We start from the raw sequence: 17,253 nt of genomic DNA on the forward strand, positions 1-17,253 counted from the left end.
AGTAGTTCAAGAAGGAGCCGCGTCCGTCGCAGCGGTCTCCCTTGGGCAGAGCAGTCATCCCCTGGGCAGCAACAGAAGGAAATCCATGAAATGGCAGCAGCAGGTAGGGTCTGTGGCAAAGAGCGTCCCTTTCAGGCCCAGTTCTGCTATCCCCTCAAGGTCTCCAGTGCCCCCAGGAGCCTTGCCACCCATTTTTTTCCGCTGTCCCAGATTGCCGTTTTTCCCACTCTCCGACTTCCCACTCTCCTGCCCCCGCATCCCCAGTGCCTTTTCATGGACCTACTTGATGGAGGCCTCGGTGCACTAAAAGCAAGCCCGTCTGTGCCTAACCCACGCTCAACCCCAGGAACCCTGGCCTTCCGGATTCCCACAGGTACTCCACTGCTGATCTCTATACCCTAGACCCCGGACACACAACAATCACTGCCTAGCATCTACCTGCTCCACAGCGGGACCATTCACCTGTCTCCACTGCACCTCCACTCCAGGACCAACTGCCCTCACAGGATCCCACACTATGCCATCCCCGTCAGCTGAGACCCCACTGGATCAACTCAGATGCCTCCTGATCAATACCAGATTGCTGTGCAAACACCCTTTACCATCATTGCCCCTAACGTGACCTTCATCACCGAGACTTGGCTCACACCGCGTCAGCCCCAGACATCGGATAAAACACAGCTACCACACCAACAGACACAGAGGTGGCATTCGCCATTGTACATAGGAAAGCAATCATCTGTATGAGCACCATAGATGAAACCATGCCACCATAGATGAAACCATGTAACACCTGAATTTCCAGCTCTATACCCATGACAAAACCCCCATCAGAGGCACCTTCGCATACCGACCCCCCCAAGAAACAGCCACAGAAATGCCATCACAGAATTCATCATCCGCTCGCCATTGATTCCGAAGATTTCCTCTTCCTGGAAGACCTCAATTTTCACCTGGACAACCTCACAGACTCCAACTCCACTGACCACCTGGAACGTATAGACAACATTGGCCTCATACAGGTGGTTTCAGACCCCACACACAGAGCTAGACACATACTGAACCCCATCTTTGTGTCCAGAAACAGAATCAGATATACCCACACCACAGACCACACCTGGTCCAACCATTGCATTGTACATTTTACCATCATTGGATCCCCTTGCACCACTCCTAACTGCCACAAGCACCACTTTCCACAGCTGGACCCAGCTCACTCAACACTAATGGACCGACGCCTTCCTTCTCTCCCAGCCTGACACCTCCACCAACCTGAACCAAGCAGTATAGAACCAGCCAGAACAAACAGACCCACCAAAGGAGCCAGCTCAGTGAAACACAGATGGGGGGAAGATCCATTTACCACGTGGCTCCCAGGCTATGGGATTCGCTTCCTCAGGAAGTCAGATTCATAGCTACAGAAGCGACCTTCAGGAAAAAACTGAAGACTTGGTTGTTCCACAAGTTCGGCTAATCTCCTCTCCTCCTGCCTCTACCGTGTTTTATGCCTAGCGCTGGGAAGCCTTTGGGCTGCCATGCGCTCTACAAATCCCCTATAATATAACATAACAGATGCAAACAACTGGAAAGAAAATGTCACGCCAGCAGAAACAACAGTGATTAAGACATCGTCAAGTCTGCCCTCAACAACTAACACCACCTCCTCAAATCCGCTAAACAGAAGGCCCTGACACACCATATTGAGGTCAGCGCCAACCATACCAAGGAACTCTTCGCCATCACCAGAGAGCTCACCTGCCTATCAGCCCCAGAAAACTCGATTTCTTCCTCACAGAAACTCTGTGACGCTCTTACAGACCATTTCCACGGCAAGATAGCCACCATTACAGAAACGTCGTTCCTCAAGCCACCGACCTCCTCAGCATCCCCACTCCTGTGAAGACGGCCCCCAATCATCCACTCACCACATGGAAACAACTCAGCACAGCTAACACCAAGGACCTAATGTACTCCATCCACTCAGGAGCACCCACCTACCCGTACCAGCATCAACTCTTCAACCTCGGAAGTGATGAGATCAGCTACCATCTGACCACCATCCTCAACACATTCCTCACCACAGCCACATTCTCCGATGCCTGGAAACACTCGGAGGTCCGACCTCTCCTCTAGAAACCCTTCGCAGACCACAGGGACCTTCAGAACTATAGTCCCATCTCGCTGCTCTCTTTTCCCACCAAAGTCCTGAAGAAGTCCATTAATCTCCAACTCATCGAATACCTGGAGAGAAACAACCTTTTAGACACCTCCCAATCAGTATTTAGAGCCAACCACAGCACCGAAACAGCCCTGATCAACCCGACAGTCGACATCCCCACCCTACTCGACAGAGAGGCTCAGGTGCCGTGATCCTTCTTGACCTCTCTGCTGCCTTAGACACTGTCTCCCACCACACACTCATCAACCAACTGCACAAGAGTGGAATCAAAGATGTCACTCTTAGATGGATGGAATCCTTCCTCTTGGGGGGCACAAAGACGATCTTTCCACCTCCCTTCAACTCACAGCCAAAACACGCCATCTGCAGTGTACCGCAAGGCATGTCTAATAGTTCCAGCCTCTTCATCATCTACATGACACCACTAACAGACATCGTTAGAGTCCATAACATCCTCATCATCTTCTATGCCGATAACACCCAGCTCATCCCCTCACTCTCAGCAGACCCCACTATGACGAAAACCAACTTTCACAACTACATGAAGAACATCTCAGCCTGGATGAAAGACAACTGCCTGAAACTCAACATCACCAATAGCAGACATCGTTAGAGCCCACGACTTCCACATCATCTTCTGTGCCGATGCCACCCAGGTCATCCCATCACTCTCAGCAGATCCCACTATGACGCAAACCAAATTTCACAACTGCATGAAGAACATCTCAGCCTGTATGAAAGACAACTGCCTGAAACTCAACATGGACAAAACTGCTCTTTGGCAGCCACACGACCGTTGGGCCCACCCCCACTCCGAAAGATCATGTCCGCAACCTCAACTTCTTCTTAGGCAGCAAACTCTCCATGAAAAGACAAGTCAACGTCACCTCATCAGCCAGCTTCCACATGCTGAGCATGCTCTGCAGAATTTTTAAATGGCTACCCACCGACATCAGAAAAACAGTGATGTAGGCCCTCATCACCAGCGTTGTGTACTATGGCAACACACTTTATGCAGGCACCACCAGCGAACTCATGAGAAGACTCCAGACAATCCAGAATGCAGCATCCAGACTGATCTTCAGTTTGCCTAAAAGGACCAATATTTCCCAGCACCTGAGAGATATGTGCTGGCACCCCATCCAGAATGGATGCCATTTCAAGATTTCTGACTCACGCCTACAAAGCTCTCCACAATCAAGGACCACCAAACATGAACCACCGCCTAAACTTTCACCAGTCACCCAGAAACGTCCACTCCTCTCGCACAGACACTGTGCATCCGCCACTGCCGCACTGGAGGATGATCCTTCTCCCACCTTTCCACCAAATCCTGGAACGCTCTTCCCCTCCACCATCGAACATCACCCTCATTGGGTTCCTTCAGAAAGGGACTCAAGATCTGGCCCTTCCACTGAGACACTCAGCCCACTCCCTGGATTGCCTCATGGTTGATAAGTTGTGCTATATGACGACATTTGATTGATTAAGTTGTACTAGATCATTACAAAAACATAAGTAACTTTTATATATTTTGACAAAGAAGTGACACAGATATCTTTCACAAGATCTGGATAATATTATGTTTAAGTTTGTTGTTGTTTTACCAATATTTACAATATCATCTTTTATAAAAGTGAATGGAGATATTCAGGAATGTCTACCAATTAATAAAGTAATTATAACAGTTGAATAATTGTGATTAAAATGAGTTCAATGTTTTCAAAAATTATTCAAGTAAATCACAACATCTTAACAGTCAGCAGTATTTATCCCAAATTATTTAGACATTAGACAATTATTTAGGAGTTTTAAAATTAAGGGATGACAGTAAAAACGTATATAATTATAAAATCACCTCCTAAAACAATGAGAAGGGGAATAAATATCCCCAAATATGATGTGCTGAAGGTGACAGGCCCAGTGTAGGCCACTTTAAAGGGAGGAGACCACTTTTAGGAAAACAACCCTCACTCACTTGAATGTGACATGCTTCATCATAGGGTTCCCGCCTCACACCAGGACTGCAAGGTCTCTGGTGTGAGCTACAACTCTCCAGGCCTTGAAGAGGAGCTGAGTTGTTTTAAGGAAGGAACCAAAAGTAGGGGTGGTGAGGGGTAGTGTGCAAAAGAAGAACAAAGATTAAAACTGTATCCAGGAGGTCAAATAACATTTATTCTGCGATCTCCTGGGATAGGATTAAAAGGGGAGAGGACTAGGGGTTACTAGCAAATATACCCCTGCAGTAGGTCTTCAGGACCAATTAATTAGTCACTCTGCATGAAAAAATACATTATAAGTGTAAGTAAATAAACTGACCACCAGGATCCAGTAGCCCGTGGGTTTGAGCGATGGCATGGAATTGTGGGAGAGATTGGGTCCACCGTCTGGTCTGAAATACTCAAACAAAAAGGCCTGAAATCATGTGTCAAAGTGTCCTATTGGTTACATAGAGCAGTCTCCACATCAAAAGAAAACCAAATATGACAGCAGGAATACATTTAAAAGGACAAAGTAGGTGGTCTTACCTATTAGGTGATGTATAAAACCACTCTCCAGCCCTGTAGGTGACCCCACTATTTGCACGGCTAAAGAGAAGAAAAAGGAACAATGGGAAAAAAAGAAAAGTGAGCAGAAAAAAGACTTATGAACAACCTCACCAAATATGGCATGTAGTGATTGTAAAGGGAAACACAAGGGACTATGACATGTAGTAAACCTCGGCAAATAAGGCATTTAATGATTGTAAAGTGAAACACAAGGGATTAAAAGTGATTAGTGTTTACCAGATATGTACTGGATAAGAAGTACAAACATGTGAAAAATAACCTTTATGTTTCTAAAAGATGCTACGAGCGCTAAGTAGCTGACTCTCATGTATGTGAGCCTCTTGGGGAATGGCATGTTAAGACCAAGAGGCGCGCGCTCCCAGATCTCTCATGGGTAGCAACAGAGTGTGTGCCTCTTTGGAAATGGTATATTAAAAAGAAAAATGGCTGTGCTACTAAATCTATTGTAAGAACTGTCGGTGAGTGCCCATTTACAGTGATAGTAGTAAGTGCTGCTAAGTGGGGAAAAGATTCCTTGGGGAGCGGGGTGGCTCTCGTGCTACGCGGGGCATGCAGCCTGGCTAGAATATCAGCGTGGTCATGCAGCCAAGCTCACCTGCATCGAGGTCCGTGTCTTCTGGTGTGTGGGTGTCCCGGCGAGAGGGAGAGGGAACAGCCAGGATGACATACACTGAAAAACGAACTGCTCAACGTGTCTCATCTAGATGCTTCTCAAGGGAACATGGGAAATGTAGTTCCCTGGTTATGGAGCATATGCACAACATTGCTCCGGCTGCATATTTTGAAAAAGCACGCGCTCGAGGTGCCTCATCCAAACACAACTCTAGGGAACATAGGGAATGTAGTTACCTAGTTGTTATTTTTATTGACATTTCAATCTGTGAACAAGGTTTTATTACACATAGTACATCATCATCATACGCCTCCCTCCCCTCCGCCTTGGTCTTGTAGATCTAATTCTGTAGCATGTCTCAGTTGGGACGTTAACCTAATCAATTTCTACACTTGTCCCTCTGCCTAAACCAATCTTTTAAAATGAACACCCTTCCCCCCCGTCCCCCAGTCGTGTCTGGTCTTGTATATCATGTTCCCTCTCCACAGGGCATCTATTTCCCACAGTGCTCCCTTTCTTCCTCTTCTCTGTCCATCCCTTCTTCATCTGTCTCTACCTATCCCTCCCCATCGGCAGGGGGAGGGTTCTTAGCCTCCATCATTATAAGAGACCATGCTTGTACATCGTCATCTTTTTTTTCATCTTTTCTGATTTGTTTAATTCGTACTAGTTCTGCTGTTGCCCATTCACTAAGGTCTGTCAACCATCTCTCCATGGTCGGGGTATCAGCACTCATCCATCTGATTGTTATTTGCCTCTTTGCCAGTACCATCACCAGCAACAAAAATATTCTGCTAAGTTTTTTGGTTTTGGGCATAGGGAGCAGCCCCAAGATCACTACTCACACTGTTTTGGAGATTTTCCACCCTGTGACGATTTGCAGTCAGTCTACTATGTTCTCCCTGTAGTGCGTGAGTGTGGAGCATTCCCAGATCATGTGAAGGAACTGTGCTTCTGAATGACTGCATCTAGTGCATGAGGTTGTGCATTCTGGGTAGATTTTACTTATGGTTCGTGGAGATAAGTAGGTCTGATGTATGATATTATACTGCATTAGTTTAAATCTTGCATTGGCACTCACTTGTTTAACTCCCTTGTGTATTTTTCCCAACTTCCAGGCTGTCAATGGCTCGTCTATTGCCTCGTCCCAACTTGCCTGTATTGGTAGGGGCCCGTTGGAATGTTGTCCTGTAATGCTCAGTAAATATGCAAGACTAATCGGGGACCACCAGACATGCAAAGCAACACCTGCAATGTTGAAGTCCTGGGTGGTTCATGTGGAAGAGAGAGACATACTTTGAGGGCCATCGCAGATATCTTTCCATACTGTAAGAACTGTCCTCTTCCTCTCACTTTATAAATTGTTCATTGCTATATAAGTCGCCCATGGTGTGACAACTCCCTTCCTTTAATTTTTTAATAGACATAGCTTCTGCTATATTTTTGAAGGGATTTACTGCCCACAGTGGCATATCTGGGGCATATGGCGCATTGCGGATTACCTTCTTGACAGCTAGCTCCCATATCGCGCAACAAGTTGAATGATATATGGATAGCATTGGGGTACCCCAGCCCCAAGCATGAGAAGCTCCAGTAGAGAGGCCTCTCCATGTGTACCCGCCAGCAGTAGTTTCTCCCAATTACAATTCTCTTCCAACCAGTGAACTGCATGCTGGAGCTGTGATGCCATATAGGACAGTTCTAGTCGTGGCATCTCCAGTCCCCCCGCCTCTCATTTTCGCTGAAGTGTGTTTAGTTTTACTCTTTTCCGCTTGTGTCTCCACAGCTGTGCAACCAAGAGACTATCCAACTTTATAAAGTACCTATTTGGGATTCTATATTGGGAGTGCTGAAGGGTGTATAAAGATGTTGGGAGGATAATCATTTTTATTAGTGCAATCCTTCCCATTAGGGAAAGTGGGAGCTCACTCCTGCATTGTATAGATTTCTATATGCCCTCTACTACCCTCCCCACATTTTCCTCTAAGTATGTGCTGGGCATGTATGCTAGGCGAATTCCCAAGTATCAGACCCCATCGGGCACCCCTCCAAGGCACACATTGGGTAATTCAGTTTCCATCTTCCCCACAAGCTCCCCCATGGGAAACAGTTTTGATTTTTCGGGGTTGAGCTTAAGCCCTGATAACTCCCCAAAGCCCCTTAGCTCTCTCAAAAGATCCGGGACCACTCTCTCTGGATCTCTTATGTATACCAGTGTGTCGTCTGTATATAGTGAGATCACGTGGTTCTCCCAAACTTTTTCCTTAGTGTTGCCGGCAGGGGCTCCATAGCAATTGCAAACAAAAGTGGGGTTAGTGGGCAACCTTGACGGGTACCCCATGTTAGCTTACATTGTTCAGATACCTGTCAGCATAATCTCACCCTAGCTGTTGTGTTAGTGTAGATTAGTTGCACCCATTTAATAAACCCCTGCCCCAACCCCATCTTCTTTAGGGTCGACCGCTTGTTCCATGTCCAGCATTGCCAGTGCGCATCTCTCCGTCTCCAAACTTGAAGCATGTCACACATGTGGCAATCTCCGTAGGTTACGTGTGGTGTTCCTCCAAGGTATAAACCCAGCTTGATCGGGGTGTATAAGCTGGGGCACGCATGGCATCAGTCGCGCTGCTAGTATTCCACTTAGTATTTTTGCATCTAGATTCAAGAGGGATATTGGTCTATAAGAGTTCTGCAGTAGGGGTTTCCTATCTGGTTTTAGAATCCTAGTTACCATTGCCTGCTGCATAGTCACTGGTAAAGACCCACTTACTAGTGCCTCATTGTATACGCCCATTAGATGGTCAGCCAGCAGTGGAACAAGCATCTACCGGGTATTTCCCTGGTATGAATGTATTGATAACTGTCATTATTTCAGTTTTAGTAATTGGTGCCCCTGGGGCATCTGCAGTCTTCCGCTCTAAACTAGGTAGATCTGAGTTATGTAAAAAATCTTGTAATGCTTGTTCGGGTGGGGATAGTTTATTCTTGCATACCTCTGTAAAGTGCCTTTCTAGTTTGCCTAAAATTGCCCTTTGTGTGCACACTGTGTCTCCGTCTTAATTTTTTATTTGAAGTAAATTTGAAGTAAAGGCGTAGCCTCATTCTCGGTTCTTATTAGTCTCGCAAGGAAGGCCCCGGACCGGTCTGTCTCCATGTGTAATTGTTGTCTCTGGGCCGTGTATGTACATTTTTCTATTCTTCACCATCATTCTAATAGGTCCGCTCTGGTTTTATTCCATTTGGTCATTTGTTGAGGCGAGGTGTGTACTGTCTCCTCTAGTTTCTGCAGCTGTCCATCTTGAGTTGGTTTGTATATCCCTTTTTTATCTGGTGACGTGCCCCATATGTTGTCCTCATACACACTCCCTGTATCACCACCACCTTCATGGCTTCCCACTCTGTGGATCTACTAGACGTTGTTTCTCAGTTCTCCTCAAAATAGTGTTTTATTGCCTCTGAGACAACTGTAGCCTAGGGTGGGTAAGTGAGCGCTTCGGACCTAAGTATCCACAATGGTATCGCCGGGTGACCCTCCTCACTCTTCCAGATCACTAAAAGTGATGAATGATTGGACAAATACCGAGGTAGATAAGACACTCCATCTACCGCAGCAGACAGATCAGGTGTAAGACAGCAGTGATCTATGCAGCTGAAGGTGTTAGTTGCTGGGGAATGACAGGAGAAGACTCTTTTCAGTGGGTTGCGGTCCCTCCATTCATCGCGTAGATGAATGACCTTCATTATATTCAGTAGCGCGGTTCGCTTTCAAGGTTTTGTCTTAGCCCTACTGGGTTCCCTATCCAGTATTGCATCAAAAACACAATGAAAATCCCCAGACAAGACGACCTCCACTCCCATATAGGGTGTTGCCGCCTTCATGAGCACTGGAAAGAAGTAGGGACAGTCCGAGTTTGGGGCATAGACATTTATAATGCAGATCTCTCTTCCTTCCCATTTTCCATGTAGGATAACTTATCGCCCCTCCGAGTCTAGCACGTAATTAAGGTGTCGAAATGGGGTCTCGGATGCCACCCATATGAGCGCCTCCCCGGCACACCCAGAATATGAGGTGGCAAAGAGGTGTCCCCTCCATCTCTTACGTAGACTAACAGTTGTGCCCCCCATAAGTCTGTCTCTTGTAGATAGGCTATCATTGCCCTGTAGCGTTTCATAAAGGAATGTACCCTGTGTCTTTTTTTAGTCCTGCTATTCCTCTTACATTCCATGTGAGGATTTTCATTATTTGTGCTGCCATTTGTCAATCATGTACCATCTCCCTTCCCTTCGCCCCCAAGAAAGCACAAATTTGCTCCCTCCTGGTTTGATTCTGAGACCGTAAATCTAAACACAACATTATTAACGTCCCCCAACATTTTGAACCAAAAACATCAAACCATTCCCTTCCCATCCCCCTCCCCCTGGGCAGTTGTGCGAGAACCGCTTCCTTTTTGGCAATCAAAACATTGTCAAGCACCTTCCGTCCCATGATCCACCCCCTCCAACATTTTCGTCTTGTGTCTGCATCTTTAGTTGCTGATTGTTGCATTCATCCCATATAACTAGGTGAAGTTCCCGAGAGGGCACCTCTACATTTTGGTGCTGTGCCAGTGTCTGGTATCCATCGGGGTGCAAGGAAGCACCTCTAGCTCCCCAAATGAAGACCAGCCTCTGACGTGGGGGCACCTCCCCCCACCAGCCTGACTCCAATCTAAGGATATTATCTCATTCACATAGTGAGGTTCCAGTCCCACTCCTCCCTCTTCCACTTATTTTTCCCACCCCCATGAATTCAGATTTAGTCACTTATCTGAACTTTGTCTTGTGCCCTTCCACTTCCAAAGCAACTATGTCCATTTCTTGATCGGCCGGGTGTTGATACATGCTCTTGTGATGTTTCAACTGACTCCGCCACCATCTCCAAGTTTGAGGCCTGCAATGTACCATACCGGCAAACCCTAATCTGCCCCGGGCTGGACAACCTCCCTTGTTGTTGCTGCCGCTTGGTTTTCCCTTGTTTCTGTGAGCGTTCTCTAGTCTTTGACATTTTGGTGGATCATGTGCTAGGGACCAGACATGCCCCTGTATCACCCCTAGGGCCAAAAGTCTGACCCTAAATTGCATGTGCAAACGGGTTTGCGACCCGTTTGTGCATGCAAAATGGCCCTGTACCATGTACAATTCCTAAATAGCGAGTCACAATTTATTTGCAACTCGTTATTTAGGAATTGCGAGTTGCTATTAGGAAAGGGAGTTCCCTTCCTAATAGCGTCTGCAACCCAATGTATGAATGTTTTGTGACCGCAATTCAAGAGGGTGGTAATGCAGCGCAATTTGGAAGGGACTTTGTGACTGTCTCTGAAATATTTTTTAAGGGCAGGCAGTGGTCTGCTGATTCCTGCAGCCCACCATAACTGGGGGGGGGGCTGTCATTCCCAATGGGTTCGCAAATTGCGAGAGGCTCATTAATATTAATGAGCCTCACAATTTGCGACCCCATTGGGAATCACAAACAGTGTGTTCCACACTGTAGTACATGGCATATTGAGCCTCGCAACTTGCGAGTCGCAAAAGACTTGCAATTTGCGAGGCACAATTTTGAGCGTTGTACATCTGTCCCCTAGAGTCCAGCCATTCGCTCATCTCTTTTGCCATCAGAAAGAACATGGTGCATTCTGCACTCTCCACTTGCAGTTTTGCTGGAAACATGAGGCTATATTTTAGGTACAGATTCCGGAGCCTCCGCTTGACCATAATAAACATTTTCCTTTAATCCTGGACCTGTTTGGTATAGTCTGGGTATATAGAGATTTAGTGGCCCTCCTACAACAAGCGTCCTCTGGTGTGGGTAGCCTGCAGGATCACATCCTGGTTCCTGTAGTTGAAGAACCTGGTGTTAATGGCCCAGGAAGGTGCGCCCGACCAAGGTGGCAGGACCAATGCCCTATGTTCTCTGTCCACATTGAAAAATTTAGACAGTCTCTTGGGAGCTAGCTCCTTGGCGATCCAGTCTTCCAAGAAGAGTTCCGCCGAGGGGCCCTCTTTCTTTTCCGTAAAACCTATAAGTTCCTTCTCAAACACCCCTCGGAATCTTCCGCTTTCTTGTCTAGTTGTATGACTTTCTTTTTGAAATCGAACACCGTAGCACTAAGGTTGCATATTTCTTTCTGCATTGCATCCATGTTTTTCTTTGTGGTGGTTACTCAGTCCACTACCTTCCACATGTCGCATCTCAGTGCATTCACATCAATGGCTACTGCATCAATTCTGTTGACCATGTAATCTCTTGTCGATTGAATTACTTGCATTACATCTGCCAACGTGACTGCTTCTACCGCTCCCGGATTTTCTGGGACCTCATTTCTATTAGCAGCCTCATTTCTTACCATAAGCTCTTGAGGTCGTGTTTGCGCATATTCCAATATTTGATTTGATTGTGGTTTCGGCACTTTGTCTTTACCCATTGTTGAAGGTTGTATCTTTCTCTGCACCTCTAGATTGCAGCTTAGTACCTCTCCTCTTTTTCTCTGGTATTGGTAATCGGAGCACAGTCCTCGTGGTCTCTTTAGGACTTCTCTGCTGTTTGGGTATCTACTTCTAGACTTTCCTGCTTCCTGGTATCTTCACTAGGATTCCTCCGGATACTGTCTCCCTCAATTCTGCCCTAGGCCCGGGAGACTGACACAGGCTCTCATTCTAGCCCCTCTGGGTCCATTCGTGTTCCTGCAGTATACGGTCTTGAGCCTCCTACCTGAATTACGGGTCACTCACCATTGATGTGATCTGTATGGGCACCTCAGATGTGGGCCGTCTCCTGGCGTCTGTTGTCGCACTTGTCGGCCTTTTCCCTTCTCCCGGGGTGGATGGTAGTTATCCCTGTGGTTTTGTTTTGTTTTTCCTGCTTTTTTTTTTTTTAAATGGTTCCTGGCCATTCCAATGCGTACGGCCCCCAATCATCGGCTCCTACCGGCTCTTTTGTTGTGCAGTTCCTATATATCCTATACAGAATCTGTGTGTTCGGATTACGAAAACGGTGGATTTGGTGGTAGACTGGTTCTGAACACCCCCACTGAGAATGTTAACCTGTTTGCATTAGCTAGCTCACAGTTCCACTAGAATGTCCTCTTATCAGGGAGAGAACAGTGTCTGCAACCTCAGAACATGACAACCCTGATCCCTCAGAATCATGGAAACAATGTACTACCTTTCGCTCAGTCACTCGTGCTCACTTATTCGGTCTCAGAGAGTTTATGCAGAAGAAACAGTTGGGCGTGTTACAGTAAGAGTTTATTGCACAGTTGTTCTTCTAGTGTAAAATAGATGTGCTGCAACAACTGTTAGACAGTAGCAGATATATATATGATTAGCAGTACAATGAAAATAAAAGAATAGTACAGTGTTCTACCATCTTGCAGTAATCATGAATACATACATGAATATAAAATGTATGATAAAAAGAACGTGCATACTCATACGATGCCTGTCTAGATGTACCTAAGTGTATCTAGCTTGTGAGTAGGTGTGAAGCCAAGAATCCCTCAAGTCTAACCCCATTACCTGAAGTAAGAGAGTGTGGGACCCCGTCCTGGTCTCGAGTTGGACACCCCACGGGGATGTGTTAGACCACTGTCAGCTGGAGCATCTGCATGCAGGAGCCGAAGTGTCTCTGGTCAGTGTGTCGGCTGGAAAGTCTCGGTCTCCTCTCTCTAACCCTAGTAAAATGTGCCTTACTTATACAGAAAGTATCTAGGTTTCCTTTGTCCCTTATTTCTTGTATTAGCCATTGTTAGATTTCAGGATGACGTATGGGATGAACCTTGTATGTAGATATTATGCAGGTGGTGTAGCCTCCGCCTGGTTTCCAAGAGCCCTTATGAATATTCATTCATACTGTGCGAGTCTATTGATGAAGTTATGGGACGCTATTGTTCAGGGAAAAACCCTCCTTCTGCGCCCAGGACTAGAACTAGGTAAAGGTTCAATTCTAAAAGGCTCGTTACTCTGTAGTGTAAGGGAGGTAATGAAGGTGAAGGTGTATGATATTACCCGGGCCTATATTAGGGTACGTATATGGAACATAACACCCACTCCTTTTCCAAATAGTCAACAATAATAAAATGCTAGCGAACTACTCTCTTTACTAGTTAGCAGCGAATAAAACTATCAGTGAGCCTCGTAAAACAATGTCTTTAAAATCATTTAAAAATAGTCTTAAGAGGGGCAAAACATTTTTGGGAAATGTTAGCATTGGAATTGTCACTTAAGCTAAAGTCCTAGTTGAGTTTGTTTATACAAGTCGAACCATTACAAGCGTCAGAGGGCCATACTTTTCCAGCGTAAGTGTCACTTTTAGGAAATGTTCCAAATTTTGTTGAATTTTGAAACCAAAAAAAGGAAAAATTTGAATTCTTTCCCAGCACACGATGAGCCCAGTATAGATTAATTATCCTGGCTGGGAGGCACAGCATCGCGATTGCCTGCTGCTGTAGAGGACGGTCCCTGTAACACCTTGCAGAGTATGTCAATGGAGCACAGATGATTCTCAAAACTGCCAATAGCTGGTGCAGAGGCAGCTAGTGCTGTAGTCGATACCTGGGTGTGCTAGTGGTGCTAGTAAAAGTGCTAGTGGAAGAGCTGCCTTGCTGCCACTACCCTGCCTTGCCGCCACTACCCCCCGCTCCCCCCTCTGCTCCCCCCCCACCTTGGGTGCCGCTCCCTGCCACCGAGCCGCCCCAGTCCCCCTTCCCGCCACAGACCTCCATCTACCCCGCCCCCCTCCTGTCCATTGGCCGCCCCGCTCCCGCCTCCCAGCTGACCGCCCTCCCGGCTCCTTCTTAAGGGGACCGAGCGCAGGGACTAGGAGTGACCGCTGAGCCTGATTCAGGCGAGGTCACCCCCACTCCGCTGCTCCTGCCCGCTGCTCTGCTGCCTCGCTGCCGCCTCGTGGGACTTCCCCCCCCTGCTGCCTCGCTGCTGACCCCAGTGCCGCCTCTGTGTTCCCCCCGTGTCAGCCTTTGACACCTGTGCCGCCTCTGTGTCTCTCCCCGTGTCCGCCTGTCGTGTGTCCAGCCTTTGCCTCCTGTGCTGCCCTACCTTGTGTTGCCTTGTCGTTGCCTCTACCTGCCTTGCCGCCACTACCCCCCGCTCCCCCCTCTGCTCACCCCCCCTACCTTGGGTGCCGCTCCCTGCCGCCGAGCCGCCCCAGTCCCCCTTCCCGCCACAGACCTCCATCTACCCCGCCCCACTCCTGTCCATTGGCCGCCCCGCTCCCGCCACCCAGCTGACCCGCCCTCCCGGCTCCTTCTTAAGGGGACCGAGCGCAGGGACTAGGAGTGACCGCTGAGCCTGATTCAGGCGAGGTCACCCCCACTCCGCTGCTCCTGCCCGCTGCTCTGCTGCCTCGCGCCCCCTCGTGGGACTTCCCCCCTGCTGCCTCGCTGATGACCCCAGTGCCGCCTCTGTGTTCCCCCCCGTGTCAGCCTTTGACACCTGTGCCGCCTCTGTGTCTGTCCCCGTGTCCGCCTGTCGTGTGTCCAGCCTTTGCCTCCTGTGCCGCCCTACCTTGTGTTGCCTTGTCGTTGCCTCTACCTGCCTTGCCGCCACTACCCCCCGCTCCCCCCCTCTGCTCACCCCCCCTACCTTGGGTGCCGCTCCCTGCCGCCGAGCCGCCCCAGTCCCCCTTCCCGCCACAGACCTCCATCTACCCCGCCCCCCTCCTGTAAATTGGCCGCCCCGCTCCCGCCACACAGCTGACCCGCCCTCCCGGCTCCTTCTTATGACGCCCCCAGAGCGACCGCGCAGCGGCCGCGCACAGCGGGAGCACCGAATGAGCGCCGAAGGTGCGCCAAAGGTAAGCCCGTCTGCGCCCGTCCGCGCCTGGACCGCGCCCAGCGCCAGGACCCCTGGCCCCTACCGACGGAAGCCGATCTGACGGACCTACAACGCCACCGAACTCAACGCACTCAACACCGGCCGACCCCCGGGCTGCTACCGAGCCACACCGAGACGCACCCACGGACCCTTCAGCTGCCACTCCTGCAAGTTCACCTGCAACCGGACCCACGCCACACCAGCACCCACCAAGCCGAACTCCAGCAGCACCCACCTGAAGTGCATCCTGCTCAACACCCGCTCCGTCCACAGACACGCCGTCGAGCTCTGGAACCTGCTCGACAACACAGCCCCAGACGTCGCCTTCCTCACGGAAACCTGGATGAATGCCTCCTCAGCGCCCGACATCGCCATCGCCATCCCGGACGGCTACAAGATCATCCGGAGGGACCGTGTCAACCAGACAGGAGGAGGCATCGCCATCATCCACAGGAACTCCATCCGCATCACGACCGACACCGACGATACCCTCGCACCCGCCGAACACCTGCACTTCCAGATTCACGTCAACCCCAAGACCCCCCTCAGAGGCACCCTCATCTACAGACCCCCGGGACCACGCACACAATTCAGCGAAGACATCGCCGACTTCATCAGCCCGCACGCCCTCCTCTCCGCCGACTACATCCTCCTCGGGGACCTGAACTTCCACCTGGAGAACATCAACGACCGCAACACCACCACCCTGCTGGACAACCTCGCCAACCTCGGACTCGAGCAACTGGTGACCACCCCCACCCACTACGCCGGACACACACTCGACCTGGTCTTCTCTTCCAGCAAAGACATCGCCTTCAGCCACGCCACGGGACTCCACTGGACGGATCACAGCTGCGTCCACTTCAGCTTCAGAAGGACCACGTCCCACCATCAACAGCAACAGGTTCCCCGCAGAAGTTGGAACAAGATCACTGCAGACCAGCTCGCCACTTCCCTGAGCATGAACCCTCCTACCAGCACAACGAACCCCAGCCAAGCGGCCACCAACCTCACGAAATGGATCAGCGACTGCGCAGACTACCTCGCCCCTCTGAAAACCCCGCCGAGCCGACCCAGCAGCAAGAAAGCACCATGGTTTAACGACGAACTCAAGAGCTCCAAGAAGAACTGCAGAGCACTCGAGAAAACCTGGCGCAGAGACCCAACACCGGACAACATGACTGCCCTCAAGCTCGCCACCCGAAAACACCACCAACTGATCCACACCACCAAGAAAACCGCATTCAAGGAACGACTGGACAATTACGCACACAACAGCAAGGAACTCTTCAACATCGTGAAAGAGCTCTCCAACCCCAACGCCGGAAACAACGACATCACCCATTCGCAAGACCTCTGCAACTCCCTCGCCTCCTACTTCCACAACAAGATCGCGGACATACACAACAGCTTCAGCACTCAACCGACGCATGCCATGACCGAACCACCGCTCCCCACCACCACCCTCCGTGCCTGGACCCCGATCAGCACCGAAGACACCGTCCACACGATGAACTCCATCCACTCCGGATCTCCGACAGACCCCTGCCCTCACCACGTCTTCAACAAGGCCGACGCTGTCATCGCACCCCACCTGCGGGACATCATCAACACCTCCTTCGACACCGCGACCTTCCCGGAGAGCTGGAAGCACGCCGAACTCAGCGCCCTACTTAAGAAGCCATCAGCCGACCCCACCGACCTCAAGAACTACCGCCCCATCTCGCTGCTCCCGTTTCCGGCAAAAGTCATCGAGAAGACCGTCAACAAGCAACTGACCGCCTTCCTCGAGACGAACGGCTCCCTCGACCTCTCGCAGTCTGGCTTCCGGGCCAACCACAGCACCGAGACCGCCCTGATCGCAGCTACCGATGACATCCGAGCCCTGCTCGACAACGGAGAAACAGCGGCCCTCATCCTCCTGGACCTATCCGCGGCCTTCGACACTGTCTGCCACCGTACCCTAGTACAGCGCCTCAGCAACGTCGGAATCCAGGAGAAGGCACTGGAGTGGATCATCTCCT

At 49.6% G+C, this 17,253-nt stretch overlaps 1 protein-coding gene across 10 annotated transcripts in view; it reads left to right on the forward strand.

The window, feature by feature from the left end:
• RIMS1 (regulating synaptic membrane exocytosis 1) overlaps positions 1 to 17,253 on the forward strand; it is a 2,308,950-nt gene that overhangs the window by 2,248,577 nt on the left and 43,120 nt on the right. The window lies entirely within an intron of this gene.

This window comes from Lissotriton helveticus, chromosome 6, assembly GCF_964261635.1.
Source record: "Lissotriton helveticus chromosome 6, aLisHel1.1, whole genome shotgun sequence".
NCBI lineage: Eukaryota > Metazoa > Chordata > Amphibia > Caudata > Salamandridae > Lissotriton > Lissotriton helveticus.